The 7,500-nt window shown below is 43.5% G+C and overlaps 1 protein-coding gene across 2 annotated transcripts in view; it reads left to right on the top strand.

The window, feature by feature from the left end:
- Positions 1-1,460, top strand: part of LOC139926151 (prospero homeobox protein 1-like) — a 28,452-nt gene extending 26,992 nt beyond the window's left edge. For both annotated transcript variants that reach the window (XM_071917758.2, XM_071917757.2), the window contains one exon: positions 1-1,460. This exon is cut by the window's left edge and continues 1,034 nt beyond it. The gene's annotated coding sequence lies outside the window, so the exon portion shown is untranslated.
- Positions 1,461-7,500: the final 6,040 nt, after the last annotated feature.

Genomic DNA, 7,500 nt, shown 5'->3' with positions numbered 1-7,500 from the left:
TATTATTATTATTTGTCATCATTGCTTGCTAAAGATTGGCACTTCGAGATTTGTTTGTCCCTTGACGACGTTACAGAAAAAAAATAAATTATTATTATTAATATTATTCCAAAAGAGTTTAGATTCTCTAATACTTTGCCCCCCCCCCCCATTCCCCAATCTCTCACTGTATTTTGGTTGCTCCACAGCTGAAGTGGATTTTTCTTTTTTTTTCTTTTCTTTTTTTTTTAATTGGTGGTGGTTGGGGAGGGGGGGGCAGCAGGCAAACAGCTGGGAAATGTTTCAGTCATTTTTTGACGTATGGATCAGAATGGGCTTCTCCATTAGCCTGTAGTGACGAGCTCAGCCTGCGCAGGACCAGACCGCTGCAGCACAAGTCAGATATAACGATGCTGGAGTGAACTTAGATAGGCTGCAAGAGCACATCAAGCAAGCGTCGCAGAAGTGTAGAAGCTTGTGTGGTTACTGATACGCAAAAATAGCCGGTCTTCATAGGTTGAGCACACGCACAATGTGACCTTTGGGGCACGTGGCGCTTCAAGACAGCAGTTTGTGGCTTGCCGTCGTTTCGAGGCCAAATTTCCGAAGCCACTCCAGCTTTGAAATAGCAACAGAGGACAGACATGTAAACCGCTCACATTGAAAGAGCCATCCGCTAAATCATTACTTCCTTCATCCACTTATCCAGTCAGGATTGGTGGTGTTGGATTGATTGGTTGAACATACACAGTAATGGCTGCGTAGTGAGTTTTTTTTATAGCTGCTTTCACCACAAAACTCCTGTGTGAGATGAAGTCAGCCTGTTTACACGACAGGTTTTCATTGTGATTAACCTAAATAAAGTATAAATTACACTATGAAGTTTTTTCAATAGCAGTTGATACTTGAATATATCGGAATACAGTGGCAATCTAAAATACAGTTTCGCTGAAACAGTAGATAGATTATGGAATACAAATCAAGGTGGGCAGAGCGAGAGGTGGATACACACTGAAACACAGGCGTTAATTAATTCTGCTTCAAATGGAACTCTCCACACACACACACACACACACACACACACACTGCTCCTTCCCGGCATGCTCACCTGCCTTTTGAGTGATCTGCTCCTCTCTCTCGACAACACGAGGTCGGAGGTGAGCACTCACCCCAGGGGGAGATGGAGAAGCTCTCAGCACTACAAAGAGCAGGGACAAAGGCACAGAGCGAGGAGACAAAACGCACCTGAATCCCTCCGCTCTGCTCCTCCGTCCCGCACCGGCAGGCTTTAGATCGCAAATCCACCCATGATGTGATTCCGCTGAAGCCACTGTGCCCGGTTTTGTCAAAACTGTCAGAGACGCCATTCCTTTTTCAGTTCTACCTGCGCGATTCTTATCCCAGATTTTCCACTTGAGTTGACTGTACATGTATATCTGGTGTGTTGTTACTTTGATCTGCCCTCTCTCAGGCTTTGTTTGTGATAATGCGTTTTAAGAAGTGGTTAGTGTTAGCTGCCCTTTGATGAGGTAAGTTTGAAGCACTGAAAGAACACGCATACTGTGTGTGAGTGTGTGTGTGTGTGTGTGTGTGTGTGTGTGTGGTGGTGGGTGGGGGTGGGGTGGGGGGTTGCGTGCAAGCTGGCCATTGCCCTAGCCTTGGCGATATCAGCTTTTCGTGTGTGTGTGTGCGTGTGTATGCATGTGTGTGTCACAAAAGATCAAACGGGGCAGGTTGCTTAACCTGCTGACTTGTATAGGCGAGACAAAGCGCCTGACAAAAGGAGGTAGAGAAAGACAGAGAGCTACTCCCTTCATTATAACCCCCCTTCCCCACCCCCCACCACCCCCCTCCACTCCCTGGACAGTGTTTCTTCTTAAGATCCTCGGCCCTGAGAGAGGGAGCCGGACACATTTCTCATTGAAGGATGGGCTCGGCCCTGTCTCAGAGTCTCAAAGCACCAGCCAAGGGCTCTAAAGAGCCACAAACAAAGGAGAAAGGAAGGACACTTTTATCTGATGCACAGATTATTATCGCTCCCCGCCCCGCCCTCCCCCCGCCCTGCAACCCCGCCCGAAAGTTAAAGAGTTCCTGCGCCTAAAAAGATTAATTCAGGATAATGAGGACTTATGTGCAAAAAAAGGATTAGCAAGACCTTAATACCGCGTTGCAAATATTTTTGTCGAGTTTTCCTTTTCTGGGGTTGTTTGATTTTTAGGATAACATTATTGAAATACATATATAGCCTTTTTTAAGAATTGTAAAATATAAATCTATGGGAAAAAAAATATATACTGTAGTGAAAATTCTTTGGAAGGCGCTGTTAGAAATTGTTTCCTAAAAAAAAAAAATCTTGAGGGTATTTTTAGTGACGGCTTTGTTTAAATCTGTATTCTGAATAAGAATAAGTGATTTGTTGGTAGAATAGGAGCAGTAGTTGTAGGTTTTTTGCGGGTTTTGTGAACAGTTTTCATTTGGTTTCTTTACATTTTTGTATCGTGCTGAATGGCTGTCTTCTCGAGATCGGAAAAAAAAGACTTGGAATCAGTTTTCAGAGAGTATGAAATATTGTTGTTGCTACTGTAAATACTGTCAGGATGAAACGAAGAATAGTCCTAATAGGTGTACAGTTTTCTATTATCACTCAGAGTGCTAGAGAGGGGCGAGAGTGGTTAAAAAAAAGACGGGGGAAAAAGGAGAGATGACCCACTCTCTCCGACCGGTCTCAAAAACCACTCTTGCCGAACCCACAGAGGAGAGGCTTTTTTTTTTTTTATTTTTTTTTTTTGTTAGTTTGTTTTCAAGTCCCCGCCACGCCTTTAACGGAGGTCTGCTCCCCGTCGGCAGTGCCCTTGAAGTTGCACCAGCATCCGTTTCTTTCATTTTTTGCTGACGGAACGACGCAGTAGCCGGTCGGGTAATGATGATGTCATGGAGCGGCCCGGCTGGCAGCGGACCCGGCCTCGTCCAAAAAACAAGGGCGGACGCCGGCGTAGCTGTAGATGAGAGCCGGGACAGGCCTAAGAGACAGGAACTCATTGTCATCATAAGACCAGTGTCATGGAAGGGGCACGGCCCTGCGCTCGCATTGTTGTACAGTCACACAGCGAAAGTGATTCATACCCTGTTTCACCGGGGCTCAGACAGAGGGGGAAAGTTTGGACTTTCTGTACGCTTTTGCATTTTAAGTGTGTGTGTGTGTGTATGTGTGTGTGCGTGTGTGTGAGACAGCGATTATGAGAACCTGTGAACCAGTGAGTGACACAATTCTCAACACTGTGGCCCCTCCCCCACCCCTGGGAGTACCATCCTGACATGTAAATGATTCTCATTAAGCGTTGGCAACGTGTGTGTTTGGTGTGTGTGTGTGTGTGTGTGCGTGCGTGCGTGTGTGCGTTGTGATAATTTCCTCTGATCCATTTTCTGACCTGTTTGAAAGGGGGTTTTGTTTCTCAGTGGTTTCAGTAGTAGTTTTTTTTTTTTTTTATTATTATTTCTTTGCTCCTCTTTTTGTAAATATCAATGACGTGGACTTACAGTGATAAATACTGCCTTTGTATTACTTAGCAATATGTTATGTACATAGTGTTTTGTTGATGCTTTTTGTATGACATTATTATTCAATTCTAGTGCAGTAATTCCAACTGGAACGGCCATGTTCAAATACAGTCTGAATAGTTACAAACAGAGGTTGTAAAATAAAACTCATGACATGGCTGCTTTGAGCTTTTTTTTCTGTTAATGGTGTCTATTTGTCTTGCAGATTTTGTGTAATTTATTGGTTTAATTTATCCTAATTTATTTGATGTTGTTTTCTTTTGTTTTTCAAACAGGGAAGGCTGTACTGCATTTCATTAAGTAGAACCAACGTTAAAGATTTTAATCCTATCTACCTAAAAGTGAATTTAAAAAAAAAAAAATAGTATTCTAGCGCACTCATTCAATTCAGAGAAATGATAAATGGAGATCTTGGCAGCTAAATGGAACTGGAAGACAGTAAACAGGTTGTTATGTTTTGTTCCGGCGTGGGGCCGAGGGTGGGCTAGAAAGTTGAAACTAGTTTGAAGCATTTTTTTGTATTTTCTCTCCAGATTTTTTCCCCCTGTATTGCTTTGGCCCAGCCCACAGATACAACCAGTAGTCAAATTGCCTTTCGTGCCTTCACCCTCTATGAACTGAATGTATGTGCAGTATATATGCAAGCTTGTGCAAAATGATTAAAAAAATGGAAATAAAAATGAAAAAGAGAATAGAAAATGTCCTCTGTTCATCCTTTATTGATACAATTATGATCTTCCTCAGTGTGTGTGTCTGTGTGTCTGTGTGTGTGTGTGTGTGTGTGTGTGTGTGTGTGTGTGTGTGTGTGTGTGTGTGATGGGGGGGTATCAAACTGATTTAAGTTAGTTAAGAGGGGGAAAAAGGATAAATGTATGCTGTTCTGAAAATAAAATAGATTTTTATTCGTAAAGATGGTGGTTTGCCTTATGATAATCACCGACTGGAGGTATTTTTATTTACCGCTACATCACTGATTTCAATGCATGCATTTGCTGTCTAAATATTCTGTCCAGTCAGACTGTGTCGGAGCAGTCCTGTGCTCTCTGAGTGATTAAACAGACTGATGAGGGGTTTGGCTGCGGAGCGCCGACCTCCCATCCCAGCTCTCTCCACAGGCATCACAGACGACTGCAGATGCCGTCTCATCAGGCTAAATGCAACAATCACCGTACCCAGCAACAGACAGGGACACACACACACACACACACACACACACAAAATCATCTTTTCATCTTACATCATTGGAGCCGAATAAAGAAAATAAATCAGAGGTTGGTAATGCTAAGTACACGGTTATGATATTTTATAGATATAGTCTAAAATGCACAGAAAAGTAAATAAATACACAAATAGATGAAGCACACAGAGCACAGCATGCCTCTGAGTGAACAGTGGACCCTTGGCAAGCTAAATCCCTTGGAAATGGTTTGCTCGAACTAATGAAATGTGTGTGTGTGTGTGTGTGTGTGTGTGTGTGTGTGTGTGTGTGTGTGTGTGTGCGATCATTGCTGAAACTAGTGAAATGTCGGAATACATTGGAATACTAAATGCTGCTAACTCAGTCAAGTATTCAAGTATGAAAATTTGCAAGCACAAATTAAGTTTTGTAAAAAAAAAAAAAACCTGGAGTCTAATTTCATATTAAAATGTTTTTGATCGCATGTATCAACAACAAAATAATTGTCAACAATTATTGGAATATATTTTGTCATGATACATATTTTTAATTGAATATTGTTTTCACATTGCCACATATTTGTCTGGCCATTTGGTTCACTGGTGAGTGGGACGTTTGCAGTTTGGATAAACAAGACTATTGTAGCTTATTGATGAAGGGAGAGATTATGGAAGAATATTAAAGAAGGCTTAGTGTGTGTTGTCTCAGCTTCACGATGCTGTTTTCTCACCATGACCTCTGTTTTCCTTCACACCACGCCTGTCTATTGCTCTGCTCCTTTTCTTTCTTTCTTTCTTTCTTTCTTTCTTGCCTGCCTGCTTTTCATTCTTTTCGCTTTGATGCCCCTTTTTTTGAGTTGCTCCTTTTGTTTCTTTCTTGCTTGCTTGCTTTTATTCTCTCTTTTCTTTTTTCTTTTTTTTTTCTTTTTTCCCATGATTCTTTTCCCTCTCGTCCTCCGCCTGCCTCCCTCTGCTCGCCTTAACCGGAGGCTACAGCTCCTTAGGTTGGGCTGAGACAGCATCTTTGTACAACACCGACCGTCTGCTCTGTAATCAAATACCATCTGTCGCTACATCTGAAGACTCACTCTCTCGCTTCCTCCCTCACACACACACACACACACACATGCACGCACGCAGGCACGCACATACACACACACACCACATCTGTGCTTCCCACTCCCCGGTCTTGACCCGTGTGTGTGTGCATGTGTGTCTTTCTGCTGTGTGTGTATGTGCTTCTATGTACAACGACCCATGTACCTACAATCATTCCACCTGATTCATCCTCGGCCTGCGGGGAGGAAGAAGTCAGGGGGAGTCACTTTCACCGCTTCCTGTGTTTTTCCACCTATCCCGCAGAGGGTTCAAAGGTCATTGTCTTCAGGTATCCATGTTTGTTCTGTGGGCCCGTGTGTCAGCTAGACCTTGGCTGCTGTATCAGCACAGGAGATAGCGGACTTTAGCTCCTCAGTCTTAGATCAACGGCCCACTATCTCAAAAGGCTGCCAGCCTTTCCCAATGTTTGCCCAATGTTTGTCCCTGCTCCGGCACAGAAAACGTTGACACGGCCCCCAAGGTCCCTCTCCAAGTCCCTCCTCCCTTCGCGGCGGCTTGTTATCGGACGTTCGGGTTCAAGAACTTTTTTTTTTTTCCCGTTCAGTGTTGTCAAGTTAGCGGTCTAAGTTTTAGTCGGGCATGACGCGCAAACCCAACAAACAAGATTACTGCAAATTTGACCACACAAGCATTGATTGCGAGCTACAACACGCAGAAAAAAAAAACCTCCCCGTTTAGAGGAACCTTTGTGAGGAAGAAACACAAGAACACAGGATCTCATTTCGATTTCTTCTCTGTGCTATCCACCTACCAAAGAGCAAAATGAGCTGTCCGCCGTTTGAACCGTTTTGACACCTACTCTTGCAAAATGACTGTGGGCTTGAAAGTAAAACAGTGGAATATCATTGAAGTTGTTCTCCATCATAAGACCTTTGCCTACAGAGGCTGTAATCTGTATGTATGTGTGTATTTCCTTGAATATACTGAACGATGCACATAAACATTGCACATTTTCACATGACACCTAGATGACCCCACTTTGAAACAGAATTCCACATTGCTTAGATAGATTTTCTCTGCATGTGCTAATAATTCAATACTGAATATCATCCATTGTGGATAGAGCAACACACTGTACTTATACTCTAGAGCCATTAGCGCAGTGTGGGTTTAACTCTGGGTTGCCCACATTGGAGATCACATTATCCTGATGGCAAGGCATCGGTGATGGGGACACCTAGTGGTTAGTATGTGCAGCTTCCATTCATGGTCAGCTGTTCTTTGATGCTTACACTGATACGTAAGATGTTCATTCCCTTTTTCTCCATTCTTTGTCCAATTTCTTGTTTGTACTGTTCCCATCTCTCATTTTATTTGTCCTTTATTCTCCAAACTTCTTATTCCAGAAAATCTTCCTTGTTCTTTCATTTCCCATCCTCTCTCCCTCTTTCTCCATCCCCACATCTCCAGGGTGTTGCGTGCGTGTGCGTGTGCGTGTGCGTGTGCGTGTGCGTGTGCGTGTGCGTGTGCGTGTGCGTGTGTGTGTGTGTGTGCGTGCATTTGTTTTTGTGAGGTTGGAAGATTCCAGTTGGACAGATCATTGTGCCCCCTTTTTCCTCCCAGCTCTCTCTCTCTCTCTCTCTCTCTCTCTCTCTCTCTCTCTCTCTCACCCTCTCTCTCTCTCTCTCTCTCTCTCTCCCTCTCTCTTTCTCTCTCTCTCTCTCTCTC

This window comes from Centroberyx gerrardi, chromosome 18 (genome assembly GCF_048128805.1).
Source record: "Centroberyx gerrardi isolate f3 chromosome 18, fCenGer3.hap1.cur.20231027, whole genome shotgun sequence".
Taxonomy (NCBI): Eukaryota; Metazoa; Chordata; class Actinopteri; order Beryciformes; family Berycidae; genus Centroberyx; species Centroberyx gerrardi.
The sequence above is the reverse complement of the archived record's forward strand: the minus strand, read 5'-3'. Positions and strand labels throughout refer to the sequence as shown.